This window comes from Stegostoma tigrinum, chromosome 25 (assembly GCF_030684315.1).
Source record: "Stegostoma tigrinum isolate sSteTig4 chromosome 25, sSteTig4.hap1, whole genome shotgun sequence".
NCBI lineage: Eukaryota > Metazoa > Chordata > Chondrichthyes > Orectolobiformes > Stegostomatidae > Stegostoma > Stegostoma tigrinum.
In genome coordinates, this window is record NC_081378.1 from 11,299,752 (window position 1) to 11,325,623 (window position 25,872).

At 42.9% G+C, this 25,872-nt stretch overlaps 1 long non-coding RNA gene across 1 annotated transcript in view; it reads right to left on the minus strand.

The window, feature by feature from the left end:
* The window catches only part of LOC125463374 (uncharacterized), a 38,412-nt gene extending 15,927 nt beyond the window's left edge, over positions 1–22,485 (minus strand). The window contains exon 1 of the long non-coding RNA XR_007249820.2: positions 22,388–22,485. This is a non-coding gene — a long non-coding RNA (uncharacterized LOC125463374). The remainder of the gene's footprint in view (positions 1–22,387) is intronic.
* Between the last annotated feature and the right edge of the window lie 3,387 nt (positions 22,486–25,872).

Here is a 25,872-nt window from a genome sequence, read left to right on the forward strand (position 1 = left end):
CTGTTAGGCAGAAAGCATGGGAGAACCAAACACCTCCTTACAGAACACAATGAATGCAGGCAGATCACCAGAGGTCATTCAAACTCCTACTGCATGTCAGAGTGTGGGAATGATTGAAACTTCTCAGCTGTGTGATGTGGGGAGTTTCCAAAAAAAGAGGAGGGAATATGGAAAAAATAGCTTCACTTAACAAATATTCTGCTCAAGGGCAGACATCTGACAGCAGGAAATATGGGATTGATCACTCTTGTGATGACAGAAACATTCAAGAGAGATCATTTCCCAATAACATAGCCCAATTTGTACTATTTTTGGTTAACAGTTCATGGAAAATCATTTCAATTCCAAAGACTTGATTTAATTTTTCTTAAAAAATTGCATCGATGATAAGAAAAATAGCCAGATGCTATTCTTGTGCCTAAATCTTTAAGTCACGCTTGACCTAACAGCCCATTTTAGTACTTGACCCAGAAGAAAGGAATGAATTAGCCCAGAACAGTCAAAACTTTACGATTTTGTGAATCCAGCTATTGTAGACTGAGAAAGGAAAACAATTCAGGACCCGCACGTAAATTATATTCTGTAGTTAAATCCCAGACTGAATAATTATTTAAGCCAGGCCCATTGTATATAGGTAAGGCAAGTCAACTTTTTTGTATGTTATTCTCGGGATATAAGCATTGCTAGCTAGGCCAGCATTTATTGCCCATCCCCAATTGCTCTGGAGAAGGTGTCAGTGACCTGCCTTCTTAAACCACTGCAGTCATTGGAGTGCAGATGCACTCTCAGTACTGTCAGACAGGAAGTTTCAGGACTTAGATCCAGCAATACTGAAGGAACAGTGCTTTATTTCCAAGTCAGCCTGGTGAGTGGCTTGGAGGAGAACTAGCAGATGATGGTGTTTCCATGTATCTGCTGCTCCTGTCATTCTAGGTGGTATAACTCACAGGTTTAGAACATTGCTGAAGGCAGTTTGTTCAGCTGTAGCAGAGCATCTTGTAGATGGTGTGCACACTGCTGCTACTGTGTGCTGGTGGAGGACAGTGCGATCAATTGTCCCATTTTACTGTCACGTAATTTGGTCTTACATCCCAAGTCTTGAGGCTTGTGAGTGGGTTCATTTAAACCCCATGTGTGGTGTGGATTAGGTTCTCCACCTTGCTGGTCTAACTAGAAGAATCTTGTTGAGTAAACAACATGAAGGTTGTTGCATTCCTGAAACTATTTACAGGTTACCTGAATCTGACCAATGTTACCCCAGAGACTGCTGGGAGCATACCAGCCTCAAGCAACATTCCCTTTAATCTCTCCTACCTCCAAGATCAGCATGTGGCTGCAACTTCCAGACATGAAAGCTATCATTATTTCCTATAAAGAACTCCTGTCCATGCATCAGGTGTGATAGGTTTGTGGTGTGTTTCTGGGGATGATTCACGGTTATCCCTGTGGTTGTATCCCATCTCGCTGCATTGGAATTGTGCAAGTATAGATCCCCCGCACCGTAGAATTGCCTGTCGTGCAGGCTTGCAATCATCCATGAACACCCCGCGACCCCCACTCTTTCAGCTCTCATAGCAGCCTCACACCTATGCTGTCTACAAGTCTCTTTCCTGACAGTTGCTCCCCCTGCTGGTAAAGGGGATGTAAGACGGTAGATGTGGTGCCAACCAAGCAGGCTCCTATGTCCTAGATGGTGTTGGAGTTGCCTCCATTCAGGCAAGTGAGGAGTATTCCACCAGACTTTTGTCTTGTAGATGGTGGATGGGTTCTGGGGAATCAGTATGTGAGTGATGTCCCTCAGTATTCCTAGCCTCTGACCGGCTATACAACGTTTGCATGGTTGGATCAGTTCAGTCTTGGATGAGCTAAGATGGTTATCCAAGAGGGTCCAGACCCGAAATGTCAGCCTTCCTGCTCCTCTGATGCTGTTTGGCCTGCTGTGTTCATTCAGCTCTGCACCTTGTTATCGAAGAATTAAATCTATCGTTTTGGGCATTGCTCTGTATCACAGGCCAGCTATCCAGCGAACTGAGCTAATCAGCCCCCATTCTTCGCAGCAGAAGAATGTGCTGCTGTTCAAATGTGGCACAATCAGTCAAGGCCATTATTTTCATGTCGAATCATATCTGAAAGAGCAGCAGCACTGCCTCAGTCCAGTTACAAAGCATCTGTGTAACATCAGCTCAAAATCTATTATGACGCTCAAACCTATTCTTTCTAATGCTAGGACAAGACCATAACAAACTGAACCAAGCTTTCAAGCAAAAAATGTTTACATTTATTAGTTGATTGTTAATGAAGATAATTCTGTCAAGATCTCAGTGCAGGATACTGTCAAGATTAAGAGCTGTTGGAAAAAGAACAAGTTAAATATATTTTGCAGCCAGAGGTATGTTTTGCTCCCTTTTATAGACGATTTAATTCTCTCAGTCCTTAATTCTTTTCTTGGAAATTTGAGATGCACGCCCTCAAAACTGCTTTGTTAACAGGCTTTATTTAAATGTAAGACACCCATTAACTGAGCTGATCAACACAAAGACAGATTCTGGCTACCTGGGAAAAATTGAGCTGATTTCATCTCTCGTCACATTTTTGTGCTGTGAACTTTTTGTCATTGCAAGCAGATAGATTTGCATTTATTTAGTACGTTTTCACATCTTTCGCAACCATACAATTAGTTGCTTTGACACACAATAATTAGTAATGACTGCAACACAATACTGGATATTGTTGATGACTTCTGCATAACAAGATTTCTTTATCATGTTAATATGAGGGCCAGTTGTTGCCCAAGCTTCTGATCCTAAAGCAAAAATGCTGTCACAGGAATTTACATCCAGACACACTCCCACACCCACACCCAAACACATCCACATGCACTCACATTGGCCATACACTCACCAACACATATTGACAAATGACAACACCTCCGAGTCGCGAACCACTTCAACTCTCCCTCCCACTCCTTGGACAACATGTCCATCCTGGGCCTCCTCCAGTGTCACAACGATGCCACCCGAAAACTGGTGGAACAGCACCTCATATTCTGCCTTGGAAACCTATAACCCAATGGGGTTAACAATGTGGACTTTACAACTTCATAATCTCCCCACCTCTGGCCTCATCCAAAGACCAGAAACCCCCTATCCCCACCTCCTTGACCTGTCTGCCTTCTCTCCCACCTACCCGCTCCTCCCACCTCACTGGGCAACCTCCAGCCCCGTTTCTTACCCGCCTCCTTGACCTGTCCATCTTCTCTCCACTTATCCGCTCCTCTATCCACCTTCTCTCACCACCACCCCCCTCTCTATTTATTTCAGAGCCCCCTTCCCTTCCCCCATTTCTAAAGAAGGGTTCTGAAGAAGGGTTTAGGCTGAAAATGTCAGCTCTCCTGCTCCTCTGATGCTGCCTGGCCTGCTGTGTTCATCCAGCTCCACACCTTGTTACTACACACATCTACTTGTGCCCATGTACTAATACTGACACTCACACACAATCACCCACAAACACCATACGTAACCATACCTACACACACAATTACACGCTCACACAAACACGTACACAATCACACACAAGTACACACAAAAATGTGCACACACACACACAGTCTCACACACACATATTGCTCACACATAAACACACACACTCTCTCTCACACATGCACTCACACATACATAAACAACACACGTGGAGACAGAGATAGTAGGAACTGCAGATGCTGGAGTCTGAGATAACAAGGTGTGGAGCTGGAAGAACACAGCAGGCCAAGCAGCACCAGAGGAGCAGGAAAGCTGGCGTTCTGGGTTGGGACACTTCTTCAGAAAACACACAGACACTCACACAGACTCCCATATATGCACTCACACACAGACATGCACACTCTCACACACTTGCTCATGCTCTCACGCACACACTCACACCTACACACAGGCGCGCACACACACTTTCTTTCACACACACAGTCACTCACACTCACACCCATTCAAACAAAGATACATACACACACACACACAGTCACACTGACACACAGATGCACACCACATACTCTCATGCAAACTCCAGGTGAATGGTATAAAGACAGAAGTCACACAACACCAGGTTATAGTCCAACAGGTTTATTTGAAATCACCAGCTTTCGGAGCACAGCTTCTTCATCAGGGTAGCACTTCAAAAGCTTGTGATTTCAAATAAACCTGTTGGACTATAACCTGGTTCATGAAATGTCAGGCTGGATGAACACAGCAGGCCCAGCAGCATCTCAGGAGCACAAAAGCTGACGCTTCGGGCCTAGACCCTTCATCAGAGCTTCTGATGAAGGGTCTAGGCCCGAAGCATCAGCTTTTGTGCTCCTGAGATGCTGCTGGGCCTGCTGTGTTCATCCAGCCTCACATTTCATTATCTTGGATTCTCCAGCATCTGCAGTTCCCATTATCACGGACTATAACCTGGTGATGTTTGACTTCTGACCTTCACCATCCCCATCCAACACCGGTACTTTCATACAATGGTGTAAAGACAGCAAGGCATTTCCATTGGCTCTGTATTCCATGTAATTTCTACTTGTGTTTCTTCAGTACAATTTTTCTCAAATACATCATGGCTAGAATTACGGGGTTTAATCAATAGAGATGTCATTATGCCCAATAGGTTCACTCAGTGTCACTTACTTCATTATTCCTTTTGCTAAAGCTCTTCTCTTACAAAGGTATGTTACTAATTGCTGTAATATACAATGTCGTATAGAAAGTGCGTCTGTGCTAACTTGATGCCATGTTGAGTAACTCTAACCTGATAGAATACCATCCTCTTGAGATCCTGGTTAAGTACCTCCCATCCTCCCTCCTTTATGTTCAAGTCTTTATAAAACCTGGGTTTGGTTGAGTTAATTGCTATAATGGAATTTGGCTCGTTGTCTTCTATCCTATTTAAATGTGGCAGAGTGCCCCAGTGTGGGCCTGGATCTGTTTTGAGATCTCACAATGAATAGAAAAAAAGTGATCTGTTATAATAATGTGAAAATAACAATAGCATAAAATGTCCAACAGGCTGTGAAAATGGCCCTCCAGGGAAAGGAGGGAGACAGTAAAAGAGGCTGGATGTGTCTAAAGCTCTTGCTGTATTTAAGATTAAATAGCAATTCTTATTGTGTCTCTCCTCCATTAGAAAGCTCCTTAAAGTTTACCTATATGGCCACAATTTTGTCTTGTCTTCCTCATGTTGTTGAATATGTTTTGGTGTCAAGTATTGTTTCACTGTGCTCTTGTGAAGTGCCATGGAACATTTCATCATGATACATAAATGCAAATTATTGTTATTTTAGAAAATAAAGTGTGAAGTTGGATGAACACAGCAGGCCCAGCAGCATCTCAGGAGCACAAAAGCTGACATTTCAGGCCTACACCCTTCATCAGAGAGGGGGATGGGGAGAGGGAGCTGGAATAAATAGGGAGAGAGGGGGAGGCGGACCGAAGATGGAGAGAAAAGAAGATAGGTGGAGAGGAGAGTATAGGTGAGGAGGTAGGGAGGGGATAGGTCAGTCCAGGGAAGACGGACAGGTCAAAGAGGCGGGATGAGGTGGTAGGTAGGAAATGGAGGTGCGGCTTGAGGTGGGAGGAAGGGACGGGTGAGAGGAAGAACAGGTTAGCGAAGCGGAGACAGTTTGGGCTGGTTTTGGGGTGCAGTGGGGGGAGGGGACGAGCTGAGCTGGTTTTGTGATGCAGTGGAGGGAGGGGAGATTTATTGTTATTTTGCTGCACACATTTTGTGATGGTGCCCATTTTTTTACAAGAATACTTGAAGTCACTAGTCATGACTACACTATCCAGAAGTAGTTACCATGCTGTATCATTAACATGAAGTGCTTGTGTCCATTCAGTGGACCAGAACCGTAACTCAAACTTTCAGTGCTTCACAAGGGTCTTCCTTCATCAGGGTCTAGGCCTGAAACGTCAGCTTTTGTGCTCCTGAGATGCTGCTTGGCCAGCTGTGTTCATCCAGCTTCACACTTTATTATCTTGGATTCTCCAGCATCTGCAGTTCCCATTATCACTATATACTCATCCTATCTATGCCCCTCATGATGTTATGCACCTCAATAAGGTCACCCCTCATTCTCCTATGTTTCAAGGAATAAGGTCCTATCCTGGCCAACCTCTCCTTATAAGTCAGGCCTACTACTGCCAGCAACATCATCGTAAATCTTCTTTGCACACTTTTCAGTTTAATTATTGCCTTTATTGAATTTGATCTGCATGAAAAAACAAACCCGTGGACAAGTGCTGAACCAGATTATTAAACGAAGGCATAAAATCACTTTTACCTCTCTGCCCTATATTAAATCCTTGCTGAGATGTACAAGTTTTGAAGCAGTAAATTAAATTGTAAAAACAAGAATGGCACTGTGAGCTGATGCAGTTCTTGCCTAGACATCACGATCTCATTTACTGAGCATTTACAAGAAACGTTTAAAAATCACGACTGCTGGAACGGTGTTTTGGCCTTGGGAGCAGCAGCCTGGTAAATGAAAGCTGTTGATCATGTTTTCGAATGGCTGAACCAAGTCTGCTCTTTATGATGTGAGATTGGCGCCAATCAGTATTAATGCTCCCACAGTGCCTGTCTGCTGAAAATGTGCCAATCCAATGCCTGAAACAAAGCAAAGTGCAACTGGCAGGATACTGCAGGTGAGGGAATCTTTTCTCTGTCAGTCTCTCAGTGGGAAACACTGCATACAGAATCATTGATTTAAGATCGAACCCTATGTTCTGTTAAGTATCTATCAACCAGCTCTGGCCTTTTGAGCATCCCCAATTTTTTTTTGCTGTACTGTTGACAGCCACACCTCTTGTTGTCTTGACCCCAGCCTCTGAAAGACAGTAATCCCTCGTGTAACATTTGCATTTCTGAAAAATACAACTTTAACTGAAATGGCTTCCAAACTTTCTAATTCTAGCCAATATAAAAGCTTTGGCTATGCCTTGTAAAATCTTTCCTGCTAGAAGAAAGACCACTTAAACATTGTACACTATGATTTGAATTACCATACATTATTAAATTCCTGATCTTGGGCTTCATGTCCATAAGTGGCCATGCAAGTAGGTAGGATGCTAAAGAAGGCATATGGCAAACTGGCTTTTATTGGTCAGGGAATTGAGTACTGGAGTCAGGTTGCAGCATTATAAAACTTCAGTTAGGCCACATTTAAGAGTATTGCATTCAGTTCTGCTCACCATGTTACAGGAAGGATGTGGCGGCTCTCGAGACTATGCAGAAGAGGTTTACCAGATGCTGCTTGGATTAGAGGGTACCAGCTATAAGAGGACAGGGGGTAGAAAAACTTGGGGTGTTTTTTCTGGAGTGGCAGAGACTGAGGGCAGACTTGATAGAAGTCTATAAAATTATGAGATACATAGAGAAAGTTGATGTTCAGAATCTTTATTTCCCAGAGTTGCAATGTCTAAACTGGGGGGGGTTTGCATTTCAGGTGAGAAGGGCAAGTCCAAAGGAGATGTCCGGGACAAGTTTGTTTTACAGAGAATGGTAGGAGTCTGGAACGCATTTCCAGTGGCAGTGCTGGAGACAGATATGATAGGTGCGTTCAAGATACTTTTAGATAAGCACGTGAATATGCAAGGAATGGAGGGATACGGACCAAGGGGAGGCAGGGGGGATTGGTTCAATTTGGTGTCATGTTTGGTACAACACCATGGGCTGAAGGGCCTGTTCCTGTGCTGTACTGTTCCATGTTCTTTATTCATAAATGAGTAATCTTAAAAATGTAATAAATGCCTGTGTTGACTGTCTACCAGTGCCAATGATATTTGATGTTTTGTATTTACGGGCAGTAACTGAGAAGAATTACAGCATGCGTGGCACAGGTTTTGGGTATTTAGTCTAAATATTCGTTGCGATGAGCTGCAAGATCACCTATCTGCAGACTTGTTAATCGTCTCTATTCATCTCATGTCACTGCAGCCACAACCTTTTTCTATTGCCACCTTTTGTAAACTTTCGGTCCATTAGGTCAGTTCAGAGAGAGGTGAAGGGGTCAGGTAAGTCTCAGGTAAGGTATTCTCACCCATTCAGATTTCATTCCTTGGATTGATCGTAAATATGATGTGCAATACCAAGAAACTCGAACAGAGAATTTGTTCAATAAACCAAGAGTTATGGTACAAGAGGGCTGAGTGGTGAGTTGAGAAGCTGATAGCAAAAACAGGAGTTGCTGGAAAAGCTCAGCAGGTCTGGTAGCATCTGTGAAGAAAAAGTCAGAGTTAACGTTTCAGATCCAGTGACCCTCAGAACTGTTGTAATACAGAAAGACAGGACCAAATAGCTGGAAGGATGGCCCCGTTGAAATTTATCTTTTGAATCGGTCAACACGTTCTACTCAGAGGCGCTGTTTATTCTGCTCTATCAATGACACGAACTGAATGATTTAACTTTGTCATGAAGAATCCATCCAAATGTTTCCCCACTCCTCACTGCCAATACCAGAAAGCCCCTGAGTGTTTACTTAACTGGGAAACATATTTGTTGTTAGACAAATTTCGGCAATTCAATTTGCAGTCAGGAAGGTGAATATAAGGTTAGTATTTTTTCTGGATGGCTAGAATGCAAGAGCATTGATATGCTGCAGACCCTGGATAAGGCTCTGGTTCAATCACATTTGGAATATTGACAGCAGTTTCATGTTTCGAAGGGTGAGGGAGGATTCTGATTGAAACTTACAGTATACTGAGAGGCCAAGATAGAGTGGACGTGGGGAAGATATTTCCACTAGTAATAGAGGCTAGGACTTGAGGGCACAGGCTCAGAGTGAAGGGATGATCCTTTAGTCCTGAGATGAGGAGGAATTTCTCCAGCAAGAGGGTGGTGAGTCTGTGGAACTCATTGCCACAGAGAGTTGTGGAGGTCGTCATTGAGTCTATATAAGTCAGGGATAGATAGGTTCTTTGTTGATGAGCAAATCAAGGATTACAGGGAGAAGACAGGATAATGGGTTGCAGAAACATATCGACCAGAATGATGGACCAAATAAGTCTACCCCTACATCTTATTGTTTTATGGCCAAAGAAATGTAAAACATGATTGAATTTCAAGTAAGTGTGCTATTATATTTAGACACCAAGTTAGGAATGGTGCAAGATTTGTTTTGTATGAGATTAAGTAAAGAGGAGGGGAGTTAATAATTGAATGCATATAGCCTGTGCAATCTGCATACATGCTGAATGACATTTTCCTATTCCCTGGGTTGTTGTTTAACTTTTCTTTCTTGATGCATTATTTTCCTTGGTCTTACGAAATATGATTCCAACAACCCAAAAATTCTTGTGTCCTATTTAACAGCAATGGCTTATAGAAATGAGACTGAATGCTCACATGCAGTAGCATCTGGATAATATCCAGGCTAGGGCTGATATGGTGAACAAAATAATGTGGCAAGTAACATACACCACAGAAGGACCAGACAATGACCATCTCCAACAAGAGAATCTAACCATCTGGCCTTGATGTTCAGAGGCATAACTATAGTTAAATCGCCCAATTTGGGTTAATGCGAGGCATTGAATTTGCATGTTGGCAAATCAAATAAGGGCAGGACTCATACAATTAAAAGTAGAGCCTTGGATAATTTTGCAGAACATAATTATTTGAAGTTTGCCTCACAGTTAGACAGGGTGGTAAAAAAAGCATTTAGCATGCTAGCCTTCATCGCTTAGACATTTGAGTCTAGAGGTTGGACCTTACGTTGAGGTTGTACAGGACACTGGTGAGACACCCTCTGGAATACTATGTCCCATTCTAGTCACCCTGTTTAGGAAGGATAGTATTAAACTGGAGAAAGTTCAGAAGAGCTTTGCCAGGATGTTGCCAGGAATGGAGAGTTTGAGTTTTAAGGAAAGTCTAGATTGCCTGGGACCTCTGTAACTGGAACACAGGTGGTTGGGAGGTGACCTGAGAGACATTTATAAGACCAAGAGGGGAATAGATAAGGTGTCTTTTCCTACAGTCCGGGATTTCAAGACTAGACGATATATTTTCAAGGTGACAGGAGAAAGACTTAAAAAAGACATGGAGACAATTTTTTTAAACAGAGAATGTTTCTTGTGTGGAACGAACTTCCAGAGCGAGTGAATTATTTGGCAGTGTGGAGGAACAAGAGGCATCTTGGGGCCCACATCCATAGATCCCTCAAAGTTACTACCCAAGTTGATAGGGTTTTAAAGAAGGCATATGATGTGTTTGTTTTCATTGGCAGGGGAATTGAGTTTAAGAGCGGTGAGGTTATGCTGCAGCTCAATAAAACTCTGGTTAGACCACACTTGGAATATTGTGTTCAGTTCTGGTTACCACATTATAAGAAAAGTGTGGAGGATGCAGAGGAGATTTACCAGGACATTGCCTGGACTGGAGGGCAGGTCTTATGAGGAAAGGTTGACGGAGCTAGGGCTTTTTTCATTGGAGCAAAGAATGATGACAGGTGACTTGATAGAGGTTTACAAGATGATAAGAGGCATAGATAAAGAGGTTAGTCTGACAATTTATCCCAGGGCAGAAACGATTATTATGAGAGTGCATAATTTTAAGGTGATTGGAGAAAGGTATAGAGGAGATGTCATAGATTGGTTCTTCACACAGAGAGTGGTGGGTGTGTGAAATGCGCTGCCGGCAGTGGTAGTGGAGTCAGATACATTAGGGACTTTTAAGCGACTCTTGGATAGGCGCATGGCAGAGAGTAAAATGTAAGGTATGCTGGGTAGATTGGTCTTAGTAGGATAATAGGTCAGCACAACATCGTGGGCCGAAGGGCCTGTACTGTGCTGTACTATTCCATGTTCTTTGTTCTCTAAGTGGTAGATGTGGGTACAGTGACGTTTAAAAGATATTTGGATAAGTACATGAATAAGAAATGTTTGGAGGGATATGAGCCAAGTGCATGCAGGAGGGAGTAATTTATTTGGGATTATGATTGGCATGGACTGGTCTGACTGAAGGGTTTATTCCCATGCTTTATGACTCTATGATTCAAAAAACAGGTTAGAGGTCATCGTTGAGCAGACATTTAACTGGAACAATGAATATTCTGACTACAAGAACAGATCATAGACTGGGAATTCTGTAGTGAGTAACTCATCTTCTGATTTTGTAAAATTTAGCCACCACCCACATTACACATTTTAGGACCATGATGGAAGAATCTCCATGGGCTACCAACAAGTCAGCAGTGTGACTGAACACTCCTCACTTGCCTGACCGAGTTCTGGTCCAACAAGACTCAAGAAGTTCGACACCATTCAGAACAAGCTCAGCCATTTGATTTGCACCCTATCCATCGCATTCAACGTTTACTCCCTTCAACACTAATGCTCACTGGCAGCATCTAGAAGTTGCACTACAGCAAAACATCAAGGCTCCTTCGACAGTACCATTCAAACCCTTGACCTCCACTACCCAGGGTAACAGGGGCGACAGATGCATGGGAGCATGACTACCTGCAGTTACCCCCCCACACCACACACCATCCTGACTTGTACATACATTGTACCTTCACTGGGTCAGAATCTTAGTGCCCTCTCACTAAGAGCAGTGTGGTTGCAACTATGCCATATAAACTGCAGCGGTTCAAGAAGATAACTCACCATGGCCATCTTCTCAAGAGCATTTAGGGATGGGAAATAAATGCCATCCTTTCTAATAGCACTCACAAACCATCAAAGAATAGAAGAAAATTTTTAGAATGAACCCATGGAGAAATGTTGACTACCTGAGATAATTGAAGTGATGAGCTAGCTGTGTCTGTTCTTATGGGTGGGAACCTGTGTCCTATCGATCTGTCTGTAATAGTTCATCTGGACTATTTCTTGTGCAGAATGTATCAGGAAAGACTAGGAAAGGCCCAATACAGCTTTTGGTTAATGCTAATTTGGATGTCTCAGAAGTTTATCAATTTGATGCCACAATCAGTATCAACATCCTGAGGCTTAGGAAAGGGAAAAAAACACAAGCATTCTTGTTCCTATAGGAATCCAGTGAACACTGAATGAAAAAGGGCTTTGCTACATTAGCACAGACTGAATTTTAGTGGAGAGGCGACTACCCTTTGGCTGGCAGCAGAACCCAGGGAGCTTCCTTCCAATTGAGAATACAGCAGACCCTCACCACTCTCCATTCACCTTATTGTCCCCACTTCCTCCCCCAACGTCCTCCCAACACACGCACAGAGCTGACCCAATCAAGTACAGTTGGCTCTGCAGGCTTGGCAGTGCCACTTTGGTAATGCCCATTGCTAAAGCTACAACCATGGGTAGAGAACACCTCAATGATCAAATGTTCTCCAAAGGGGTAAGTATGGTTGGGTGATGCCAGGCCCAGGCAGGCAGTTGACAAAGCGAAAGCAAGAGGGATTCACTGCATATGTTGTACTATGACTGAGTCCTCTATGGGCAGTGTTGTTCCCAAAAAGAGGCACACTGCTCCGTCTCTGCAGCCAGATGGGAGGCCATCAGGTTTCAGTGGAGGAGTTGGGGGTGTGTTGGGTGGTAGGGGGGAGGGGATGCAGCAGGAACAAAGATCTCTCTTAATGATATCTGACCCCATAATGAAGACAGAGTGCCTCCAGGGTAGAAAATGACCATTAATTGATAATTTAGATGTCTCATTTGGCCTCCTGGAAGAATGGTACATGCCAATTCTTTTCAACCATCTCTGGTTCTTATTGAAATTAAACAGTCTGTGATATCCAGGGGCTAACACATGAAGAATGTCTATTTGAGGGAAACTCTTGAGGATAATTATCGTCATTATCACCTTTAAAAAAAGAGCGGAGAAAACTGGAGTGAAAGGATAGTTTTGGGAATGTTCAACACATGACTGTGTGTCATGGAGAGGGTTGTATGTGTCGGGAACAAGCTGCCAGAAGAAGTGGTGGAGGAAGGTACTATTACAACATTTAAAGGCTTCTGGATGGATATATGAATAGGAAGAGTTTAGAGGGATATGGGCTAACTTCTGGCAAATGGGGCTAGGTCAGGTTGGCATGTCTGGTCAGCATGAATAAGTTGGACCGAAGGATCTGTTTCCGTGCTGTATGGCTCTATGACTGTATGAATGCGACAAGAGAAATTGTTTGTGAAGGAATCCTACATGGATTCGATAGGCTGAACAATCACCTCTGCTATAACCATTCTATAACTCTAACAGTAATGATCGCATCTTTTGGCTTAACTTATTCATAGTTTTTGCAGATCTGATCAAGCGTTTATAGTTTCCAGCACTGTATTTTTTTAAAGTCTGTGGTTAGCTTCTTAATGACTTTCTTTTGGAATTTGACCTTTACAATGTCTCTGTGTACCTCTTTGAAGGGTTTTGTTGCTTGAAACAGCTAACACCTGTTGCCACACGTCAAACTGAAGCAAAATTGCAAATATCTTTCCCTGATCTCATCCGCCAGCTATTTGTCGAACTGCCTCAGCAACAGGGTTCATCTACAATTGCCTGGTTTGATGCTGCAAATTTTGTTCGAGCTTTACTTATCCCTGTCATTTCCTCTTGTAAAGATTGCTTCATGCTTGGGTGCTGTTCCATATCTTAGCTACTCCATTATGGAGGGGGCTGGTCAGCAGGGTTGGGGGAGATGCGAGGGGGTGGGTTGGGAATTGCAAAGACATCATAACCGCAGCCCACCCTGTCCTACCTAGTGTTATGTGGACACTGAGCTCAACTAATAGAGATTGGGCTTGCGATGGGGTCCTGACTCCTTGCTGCCCTCCCTTTCACCTTCCCCGGGTCACTGAACTGAGTCATGGGAAGGTAATTACTGTCTAGCTAATGCTGACAGGCTCAGTATGGGCCAAAGCATTGAATGCGGAAGTATCCCGTTCTGTACGGTTATGTACCACACCTCATATAGACTCACACTAACATCACCATTGACTGATCTTGATGCCTCATTTCTGACTTTCCAGTTGGTATGTTCATACAATCTTTGTGGCACAAAAGGAGGCCATTCAGCCCATTGTGCTTGCGCCAGTTCTTCAAATAAGCTTCATTACCTAGTGCCAATCTCCTGCCTTTTCCCCATACCCTTACACACCACTTCCATTCAACTAAACATCCAATGCCCTCTTGAATGGCCAAGTGAACCTACTTCCAAACAGTGCATTCCAGATGCTAACTATTCGCTGAGTGAAAGAAAAACATTTCCTTACATCACTTTTGCTTCCTTTGTACATTACTTTAAATCCATGTCATCTTCGTGTTTCTTTATGAGCACAAACAGTTTCTCATCTACTCAATCCAGCCCACTCATGATGTTGAAAACTTCTACCAAATTTCCTCTCATCCTTCTTCTTTCTAAGAACAGTCCCAACTTCTTCAATCTATCCCCACATATGAAGTTTCTCATTCCTAGATCTATTCTTGTAAATCACTTCTAAACACTACAACTGAAGTCTAACAAGTGTCTTATACAAGTTCAAGGAAGGGTCACCAGACCTGAAACATTAACTCACAGATGCTGTCTGACCTGCTGAGCTTTTCCAGCAACTTCTGATTTATATCATCCTCAGTTCTTTCGTGTTTTTTACCTCCGTGCTCTTGTACTCCTACACCCTATCAACAAAGCCAAGAATACTGTATGCTTCATTAACTGCACTCTCCACTCACCCTGCCACAGTCAATTCTCTGAACTCACGTACACCCAATTCTCTCTGCTCCAGTACCCCCTTTAGAATTGTACCACCTACTTTGTATTCCCTTTCGATGTTCTTCCCGCCAAAGTGCTCAATGCTATCATGTTGCTTGAAGCTTCAAACATTTGACTTACAAGATGGATATGTGAAATGTTTGTGAAATGCAAACGTGAAACACATTGCAATGTGAAATGAAGTGGGAAGATGCCTGATCACACTCTCAACTCTCCTAATCATGCTGCGCTTGAAGTCAGCACAGCTGAGTGTAGATGCTATGGCCAGGTCAGCTGTTTCTCCCAAGGGTGCATTATTTGGAATGAGGTGCACATTGAACAACTGTCAATTCCCAGGGGCCAGCTAGTGAGTGAACTTAGTAAAGGCATCAGCCAAACATCTCATACTTGGCTGAAATGTGCTATGAAGGGAAAAATATAAAATAATTGAAATAGACACATCACCAAATGTTCAATTTTCTGTTGACTGTCTGCACATTTGCACATTTAGTACAAATAGTCGAGTCCATTTCTATTTTTTCATTAATTTTATTGATTCTTGCTAAATTGATGGAGTACAACATTGCAGTAAGATATCACTAAGCTCATGTATGTAGCTTATTGCGTGCTAAGCTCCCAGACTTGGTTGGGTTGGTTTGAGGGGGGAGGAATCACAGAGCAAAGATCAAATTCACCATCCTACAACACCCTTGCATGTTGTGCAGTGGCTAAGTTGAGAATTGGGTCTTCTTGTCTCGTAAGGAAATACAAGATCTTGCCAAATCTTGGATCAGTGGCACTGGTGTCAGCTCAGGAGGTGTACAATAAGACCCTGCTCTAGGCTGGCACTTCTTAGCGTAGCACAGAGGGAGATCGGCAATATTTTTGGAGGCACTATTTTTTGTGTGGTATATATTAAATCCAGGAACTGTCTGACCTCTCAGATGGATGTAAAAGATCACTTAGTCTCATTTGGAGAAGTGCAGGGAGTTCTCTCTAACAGCCCGGCCAACATTCACTCTTCAACTAACAATATTGCACCTGATCATTTATCTCATCAGGGATCTTGCTGTGTGCAAATTTACTGATGTACATTTCAATGGCATGAAGTACTTTGAAACTGTCTAAAGTAGAGAAGAAGTGCTATTGAGATATAAGATGTTTCTTTCTTTAAATTTACATGGAACTAAACATTCCAGCAAACTGATTGTTTCCCAGCTAATTGCTCCAATATGGTTAAAAGGTGTTTGAACGCAAAGTAAGGAAGGCCATGCAGGCACAGAATTGCTCATAGAGCTGGGTCTTCCCAAATAACATATGCTATAAGTATCCATTATCTCAGCTACATTATTGCGGGGTAGCAGTGAGCAGAGAGAATTCATTCCCTGTAGAAATGGTGGAAATTCAGAGAAGACTCATTTGGGAAGGCACAAAACACCTCGGGACACAATGTCTACATTGTGCAGAGGCGATGTTGAGGCATCAGACGCAGAACAACCCATTTACCCCACCCTTCAGGCACCACTTGCTCCACATGTTGGCAGAGTCTGCAGATCACATATTGAACTTGCCAACCAGCTCAGGACCTACTGAACTGGAGTAGAAATAAGTCATTCTTGATCCTGAGGGGGACCCCCTTCCCTGAGAAGCAAAATCATCATGAGAAATTGAGCTGAGACGTACCTGAAATTGGTGAACTGCCAATTTTGGCAAGACATTTGGAGGGCTTCACTCTGCGAAATTTTTCCCACTACCTTCTCAAACTTGCCTCGTTACTAATGTACAACATGTTTGTTGCACCCTGTTTGTCCAACTCACCGTAGGCAGAGGTACTCACCAAAGCCTTCACTTCTTGGTATTCCTGGTACTGGTGCCATCTTCAGACACCAGCCATGCACCAGGTCAATCCATGGCTGCCCTTCTGCATAGTGCGAGGGGAATCAAAAACAAGCAGATCTCAAGGAATATCAATGGTACAGCTGACACTTCAATGCACTGTCAAGTTGCAAGCATTTCTATTTCTGAACAAAGCAACACAACATACCCATCCTCAGCTTTGTGTTATCTTACAGCCCTGTCTAAGGGAGTCTGTCTTTTTCCCCCAGCGCCCAGCATATCTCAATATTGTTCACTGTAGGACCATCAAATAGAGGAAAGCCTTCAAATGGTGCAAAACATTCACTTTTATTCAGCAACCGTCCGAATCAAGCAATAAACAAACAAAGAGAAGCTGTTTTTTTTCCCTTTGGGAGTGGACAGGGACTGCTTGCCTTTCGAGCAGCTACACATTTACAGTCAGTGGGTGATCGCTGTACCTAGCTCCCATCCACTGGAACTGACGGTCAATTAGTTCCGTTTGACTTGTTGTGCCTGATGTTTCAGTGTTCTCACATGCAGAATGTGATGTTCCTCCTGCTCTTCTTTTTCTTTGGAAAGACTACTCCCACTCTCCCAGCTCTTCAGCATCGATCATATCCTGGCTATGTCTGCTTCAAAGATACAGAGTACAAAATGCTAGGATAATGCATCACATTTTGTGTAGAGTGTACTGCAAGTGTTCCACTGCGTCCCTCCCTCCAGCCTGACCGATCTGAGTGTCAGATCCTTATCTTCAGGAGGCTTCACTCATCTGCTTCACGATATCCTGGTGGAAGAATTGGCTGCATTGTATATCTCTGCACAGCCTCAGCCAGGAAATTGTATAGCGGAATCATCAGCCATTATTGCACTAGTCCTTTATCCCAGTAACCATCCTTGTAAGGCATCCGGGCAAAGACAGGAAGCAGGAACCTGAGAGCTCTTAAGGAAATAGCTATCATAACAGCTCCCAGGGTACCTGTCACAACATTTGAAGATCTTGATGAATGCAGATGACTTGCACATTGATGGACTAGAACTCTTCCATTGATGAACTCTGTCATGTTGTAATAAGCTGCTCTGAATGCAATGTGTACACAGTCCCTTCATCTGGGGAAAGCCAGCCGTGTTTCTGAATCCCAGTGCCCAGGCTGCAGCACTGACACCATCATGGGGTGTGATCTGGAACGAATTGCATCAGTAACACTTAATATATTTGATGGTTGAAGACTGAGAGATCCCAAACAGGTCCCCAGTGGGTCCTTGGAAGCGGCCAGTTGCATTTTACATGGAAACGTAGCACAGCTGTCAGGATAGGACGGTGTCACGCTCTGTCAGGTCACAGGTTATGCTTCAGCAAATGAAACAGCTCTGTAACAGTATCCCAGGGCATCCTTAGAAACTCGACAGAATGAGCATTACCAACATGGCCACGAAAATGAACCGTATATCATGGAGAGAAAGGAGACAAGCAATAGTTGGATTAACATCTGTGTTTTGGTAATCAAAGAATGTAAGTTCTTTAACTGGAGGAACATGTAAGCTCCTTTCAAGTTGACACTTAAAAGCTGTTGAAACTTCGGCCAATATCCCAAAACATCCTGAATTATTCCTGTTTCAAAGATACTACAAATTCCACATAAATGTTTGAAATGTGTACGCATTGAACAATGTCACAGACAGCACTGAGGTACAATAGCACATCTCTACAACCTCATACAGCCTCAGGCTAACAGCTCTGTTCTGTCCAAGATTGGCCTTGAGCCTGTGTTCCAGTCGGTGCTAGGGGTAGGAGTGTATGTTCTATTTCTCATTGTACTACAACTTACATCTTATATAGTGCCTTTAACAAAGTAAGACATGACAAAACACTTCATGCATCAGTCAAAATTAGGGCACTGACCTACATAAGGAGATATTGGGGCAGATGACCAGAAGTTTAATACATTTCAAAGGTGAGGAGGGAGAGATAGTGAATGGAAAAGTTGAAGAGGGAGTTCAAGAACTTAGGGCTGAGGTAGGCCGAAGACATGACTGCCATTGGTGGAACATTGAAAGTTGGGGATGTGCAAAGGGCCAGTGTTGAAGGGCAATAAAGATCATGGACGGTTGTAACACCGGTTACAGAAACAGAGAGGGAAAAAGCCTTGGGAAGGTTTGGAAACAAGGGTAAGTATTTGAAAAACAAGGCATTCCTCGAAGGAACTGACATCGGGGCTGATGGATGAATGTGATTTGTACAGTAGAACAGTTGCATTTGCATTTGGAGGGTACAATGTAAAAGACTAGCCACTAGTGCCTTAGAATAGTCACATTTAGAGGTAACAACTCTAACAGGTGAGCCAGGCTACCAAAACAACATAGTTTGGAAACTTATAATGTTGTGCTGCTTTGATCAGTGCCATTTATAGCATTGAAAGTCTCAGAAGTCCCATATATACATCACCTATCAATGATTCACACAATGAACTAGAATTGGAGTTCAGTGTCTTCTTATGTGGGAGAGCAAGCCTGCATTTGACCAAGGGTGGCATCACAGAACCCGAGCAAAACTGAAATCAATGGGAATCGGGGAAAACTCTGTGCTGGTGGGAATCCTACCTGACACGTAGGAAGATGGTCGTGGTTGTTGGAGGTCAGTCATCTCAGCTCCAGAACATCTCTACAGAAGTTCCTCAGGGTATCGTCCTAGGCCCAACCATCTTCAGCTGTTTCATCAATGATGTTTCCTTCACCATAAGGTCAGAGGTGGGGATGTTCCCCAATGATTGCACAATGTTCAGCACCATTCACAATTCCTCAGATACTGAAGCAATCCAAGTCCAAATGCAACAATATTTGGACAATATCAAGTTTGGGTTCAAAGTGGCAAGTAACATTCACACCACACAAATGTCAGTCAATGACTATCTCCAAATGAGAGAATCTATCTATCATCTCTTGACATTCAATGGTGTTACCACCACTGAATTCTCCACCATCAACATCCTGGCGACTTAGCGATGAACAGAAACCGAAGTGGGCTACATTTGGAATATTGCACGCAGTTCTGATCACCACACTCTCCAGAAAGTTTCCCAAGATGTTGCCTGGTCTGGAGGTTTTTACATATAGAGAGAGGTTGGAAAAACTCATATCGTCTTCACTGGAAGAATGGAGACTGAGTAGCGACCTGATAGATATCTGCAAAATTATGACAGACGTAGGTGGGGTGGATAGTCAGAGGCTTTTTCCTAGAGTGGAAAGGTCAACTACAAGAAAGCACAGGTTCGAGGTGAGAGCAGAAGGTTTAAGGGAGAAATATAGGGAAAACTTTTCACACAGAGGATGGTGGGTGCGTGGAATGCACTGCCAGTGGAGGTGGTGGAAACAGCTACATTTAAGACATATCTTGATGGACACGTGAACATGACGCTAAGAGAGGAATATATACTGCTCATGGGTAATAAGTGGTGGGTCTAAATAAGCATTATGAATTGGCACAGATTTGGTGGGCCAAAAGGCCTATTCCTGTGCTGTATTGTATTGTATATAAATACAATGGCTACAAGAGCAGGTCAGAGGCTAGGAATTCTGCAACAAGTAACTTGCTTCCTGTTTCCCCAAAGCCTGTTTATCATCTGCAAGGCACATGTCCAGAGAGTGGTGAAAAACTCTGGATGCCCTGGATGGGTGCAGCTCCATTAACACTCAAGAAGCTTGACACCATCCAGGACAAAGTAGCCTGCTTGTTCGGCACCACATCCTCAAACAGCCACACCCTCCACCACCAATAACTAGTGGCAGCAGCATGCACTATCTACAAAATGCTCTGCAGAAATTCACCAAGGTTCTTTAGGCAGTACCTTCCATACCCACGACCACTTCCATCTTGAAGGATAAGGGCAGCTGATACATGAGAACATCACCCCCTACAAGTTCCCCTCCCTGCCGCTCACTATCGTGACGTGGAAATATATCACAGTTTCACTGGGTCAAAATTCTTGAAGTCCCTCTGTAATGGCACTGTGGGTCTACCCACAGCAGGAGGACTGCAGCGGTTCAAGAAGGCAGCTCACCACCACCTTCTCAAGGGCAACTAGGGACGGGCAATAAATGCCGGCCATCCAGTGACATCCACATCCCATGAGTGAGTCAAAAAAATGGCAAATAAAAGCTGTGACAGAAACACCCATGGACACCGATAGCCTGGTCGTCCCTTTTTGACAGTATTGTTTGAGGGCTGAATAATGGACAGAGTCACTGGGAGAACCCTAATGTTTCTTTGCATACTTCATAGCAATGTATGAAAGAATGTGTGTGGCTCATTGCACAATGTCAGGGTGCCTCCAAGTGCTTTACAGCCAATTAAATGCTGTCAAGGTGTTGTTTCTGCTGGCACGCAACATCAATTTACACAATCTGAGAAGGGAAGAATAAATTGCTATGATACTGGGAAGAAGCCTCTGACTCTGCTTTGAATAGAACCCTTTGAGAAGGCACACAATCTTTAAAAGATTACTTTGGGCAGGTACATAGATAGGAAAGGTTTAGAGGGAAATCCGCCAAATGGGACTAGTTCAGTTTAGGAAACCTGGTCAGTATGGACAAGTTGGGCCGAAGGGCCTGTTTCCCTGCTGTTGAGTCTATGACTCTATGGCTCCATCTCAGTTTAACACCTGTTCCAAAACAAAACACCTCTGTCAGTGTAGCATGGCCTCAGTACCACATTGAAATCTCGGTCTACACTATTGCCTCATGTCGCTGGACTGGGACATGAACTTATGTCCCCATTTGACTCTGAGGTGCGTAACCTGTTGTACAAAAACCTCTTTGCAATTACTCTCACTATTCAGTATCTTTAACTTCTAAGACTTCCAAGATCTTTAACCTCATTCAAAATAGAATTTGCAGCACTTCCTTAGCACTGCACTAGAGTCAGGGTAATTTGTGTACTGTGATCCTATGGAGCAATTAAACTATTTGTTGAAATGCGACGGTTTGAACCAGTTCTTTGTCACGAGGTGATCATGTGTGGTAGATCACACAGAAATGAAATTGGATGAGTGCGATCTTAATAAAATGATCACAGCAAACTAGGTTGAATGACATCAGGTGCAGCAAATACCGTCAGTGCAAAAGGCATGAGTTCAAATTCCACCTCCTGCAAGGGTTTGCAGTATAATCTCTGAACAGGTTGATTAGAAAATACCGCATTTCGAGTTTGAAGGCTACACTATTATATTAGGGTGCAAACTTTTTAAACATTTCCAGGAAACATTCTGAGGTCCCAGTTAACATTAGTTAATGTATTTGTTAATAAATTGCATGGAGTCATTTTATACAAAAAAGTTGCTAACACAGAGTGTAATTTTTTTTTGTTCAGAGCTGGTATACCTGTGCATTGAGGTAGTGTTACATACCATGCAGGATTATTAATCAGAAACACTTCTCTCAGACATTCTCAGAGTGGAGGATTTCAGCAAAAGTCTGTATAAAGGTCGCTATCAGTCTACAAATAAATGAACATAAACTAAAACTCAGGTTGTGCTGATAAACGGCCTCAATGCAAGTCTGTGCAAAGAAAGGCAATACATTTTATTAACTTAGATTTTATTAGTCATGTTCTATCTATGCCTGGGGGAGGGGCAGTGACTCCAGAAATGTCTAAATCCGACCAGACCTAATGTGGCATTCCACCTCCGTAACTCACGTAATTTATCTTGGCTTTTTTTGGTTACGCCAACCTAAATATCACACCCATGTAACCCACACCTAGAGACAGACTAATAAACACAGACACACACACACGTATACATAATACACACTAATACAGGTACACAACAGAACAACTTAAGCACTCACGAGAAGGGTGTAGGCCCAAAATGTCAGCTTTTGCGCTCCTAAGATGCTGCTTAGCCTGCTGTGTTCATCCAGCTCCACACTTTGTTCATTCACAAGTCTATGTCTGTTACCATCTCAGTTTTCACAGTTAAAGCTCACACACTTTGGATTTGAAATTTGACTCCATAATAAAACTGGTATCAGCCTTACAAAAGGCCTGAATATTCTTTATAGCCACAGAATACAGCCCACACAGCTTAAACTGAGTGGCACAGTGCTAGCAATGGACTTCCTTGTGTTGATTTTTGAAAAACTGCTCATAGGACACAGATGTTGCTACCTGGACCAACATTTATTGTCCATCCCTAGTCTCCCAAAGGGCAGTTAAGAGTCAACTACAATGCTATGGGTTTGAAGTTGCTGCACCATTTCTCACTCTTCCATCCCTCTGCTTCTGACCATGTTGTTTCCTTTTTTCTTTGTAGAAATGTATCTATCTATCCATCTTCCATCAAACCTTCAAATGTTAAAAGCATTTAGGCATTTTATTTGTCTGAACATTACACGCACATTCCAATTTCCCAACTTTGTTTACTCACAGCAATTCACCTCTGACTGCTTCTGCAATTAAAAATTTTGACAATACAGGGTTCGGCCAGCTTAAATACGGCAACATAGCAACAGAACAACATATTATGCATTATGTGGTAATCTAGTGTTGAGTGGAAAAATTCCACACTCCTGCCTGACGGCTTGTAGATAGTGGGCAGATTTTGGGAAGTTATTGAGATACTTACCACAGAACACCCATTCCTTGACCTGTCCTGTAGTCACAGTATCTAATTGAAGGTGGGAGGCTGGATTGAGAGAATAGTTAATAGAACATACATCATCCTACACTTTATTAATATGGACAAGGAATATAAAAGCACAGATGTTACATTAAACGTGATGCAAAAGGAACAATAGAGATATAATACACACACTGAGTACTTAGGATCTGGAATGTGTCTGAGAGTGGAGGCAGATTCAATTGAGGCATTCACAAGGGAGTTGGACTATTACCTGCAAAGGAAGAATGTGCTGACTTACAGGAGTAAGACAGAGAGCTGACACCAGATGAATTTCCATTTGGAGAAGTGGTGCTGACATGATGGGCTGAATAGCCTCCCCAATGCTGTCCTAATTTGATGATTTTATGTGGCTGATCCAGTTAATATGCCAATGTCTGTTACCATCTCAGCTTTTCATTATTAAAGCTCAGGTGCTTTGGATGTGAAATTTGACTCCATAATAAAACTGGCAACTGCCTTACAAGAGGCCTGAATATCTTTATAGTTACAGAATACGGTCTACACAGTTTAACCTGAGTGGCACAGTGCTAGCAAGGGCCTTCCGTGTGTTTTTTTTTTGGAAAAAACTGCTCATAGTGATCCAGTTTGAGTTAATAGGCATGATTAATAGTAAAATAATTGTTCTAATTTATGGAAGGTGAACTTTTCTAGCTGGGCCAACATTCACTGCCCATCCCAAGTTATCTTGAGAAGATGGTGGTGTCTTCTTGAACTTTGCAGTCTGGTATAGGCAGCCCCACAATGGTCTTAGGAAGGGAGCTGTGGGATTTTGACCCTGCAACAGGAAAGGAATGACGATGTATTTTTAAGTCAGGACAGTAGGCGTCTTGGAGAGGAACTTACAGGTGACAGTGTTCCCATACCTACAGTCCCTGTCCTTCTCGATGGAAGTGGTCACGGGTTTGGAAGGTGCTGTCTAAGGACCTTTGGTGAATTTCTGCAGGGCACATTGAAGATAGTACACACTGCTGCTACTGAGCGTCAGTGCTGGAAGGAGTGGGTGTTTGTGGATGTAGTGCTAATCAAGCAGGCTGGATGGTGTTGAATGTCTTCGGTGTTGTTGGAGCTGCAGCAAATCAGGCAAGTGGGCAGTATTCCATCACACTCTGCGCCTGTATCTTGTAGATAGTGGATAGCCTCTGGGGAGTCAGGAAGTGAGTTATTCACTGCAGTACTCCCAGCCTCTCGCTTGTTCTTGTAACCACTGTATTTGTGCAACTGATCTGATTCAATGTGAGGACGCAAGAATATTGCAGTCCTGCGCTCAGATTTTTCAGAGTTACAAATCCAAACACTCATTACAAATTGTCAGTTTAAAACGTTTCTCTGTCTCCCTGTACAAAACACTCTGCATAATTCGTTTAAAAAAGTACTTTTAATCAAATTGTTTGGAGCTGCTCTGACACACCTCATGCTGGTTGGAATTGGACCCCTCTGGCCAAGAAATTGGCATTCTACCATTATGCCTCAAGATCCTTCTGGAATATTCCACATCATTTCTATGCTACATAATTATATAGAAGTGCAAGGAAAACTCCATTTAAGGAGGATTAAATTGATTTGAATCTTAGTTTATAATGAGCTGACACAGATACCCAGCATTACTTAGAATCTTACTAATAATGTGATTCTCATTGAACAGAATTGTTTTTCAGAAATCTAGAATTATATCTTTGTTGCTGAATCATTCAATAAATTAGAACATATGACGGGTGCCTAGGTATTTTCCTTTATAGAGCGTTCTAAACTGTTATCAAAAGATTCAGAGTGCAGCATGGCACGTACATCTCTGTTTAACAGCTACAGACCAAAGGTTAATATTCCTCCAACATGAAGAGAAATCAATAATACTGTAATACTGAATGTAAACACTGCCTGATTAACACTTTCATTACAACTGTGGTGTGTGAAAACTTGGCCTTCAGCATTTTTACCTCAGCTTAAAAATACATGCCTCTACCTCTGCCCTCCCGAGCATCCCCAATTTTGATTTGGCTTGACTTTGTTTATTATTGTCACATGTACTGAGACACAGTGAAAAATATTGTTTTGCCTTCTATCCAGGCAAATCATGTCAGTATATCAGGGTAATAGAACAAAAAACAGAATATAGTGTTACAGCTACAAAAAAGGTGCAGAGAAAGATGAACTCTAATATATGAGAGGTCTGATGAAACGGATGCAGAAGCTGTTCTTAAACCTGTTGGTGCATGTTTTCAAAACTTTGTATCTTCTGCCCGATGGAAGAGGGTGGAAGAGAGTACAACCATGGTCGAAGTGGTCTTTGATTATGTTGGCTGCTTTCCGAGGCAGCAGGAAGTGTTGACGGAGTCAATGGAAGGAGGGCTGGTTTGTGTAATGGGCTGTGTTCACAACTCTCTGTAATTTATTGTGGTCTTGGGCAGAACAGTGGACATCCTAAGCTGTGATACATCTGGACAGGATGCTTTCTATGGTGCATCTATAAAAATTAGAAAGCGTCACTGTGTGATAGGGTTAGGGTTAGGGTTAGGGTTATGGTTAGGCTTAGGGTTATGTTTAGGGTTAGGGTTAGGGTTAGGGTTATGTTTAGAGTTAGGGTTAGGGTTAAGGGAATGTTTAGGGTTAGGGTTAGCATTAGGGTTAGGATTAAGGTTAGGGTTATGGCTAGGG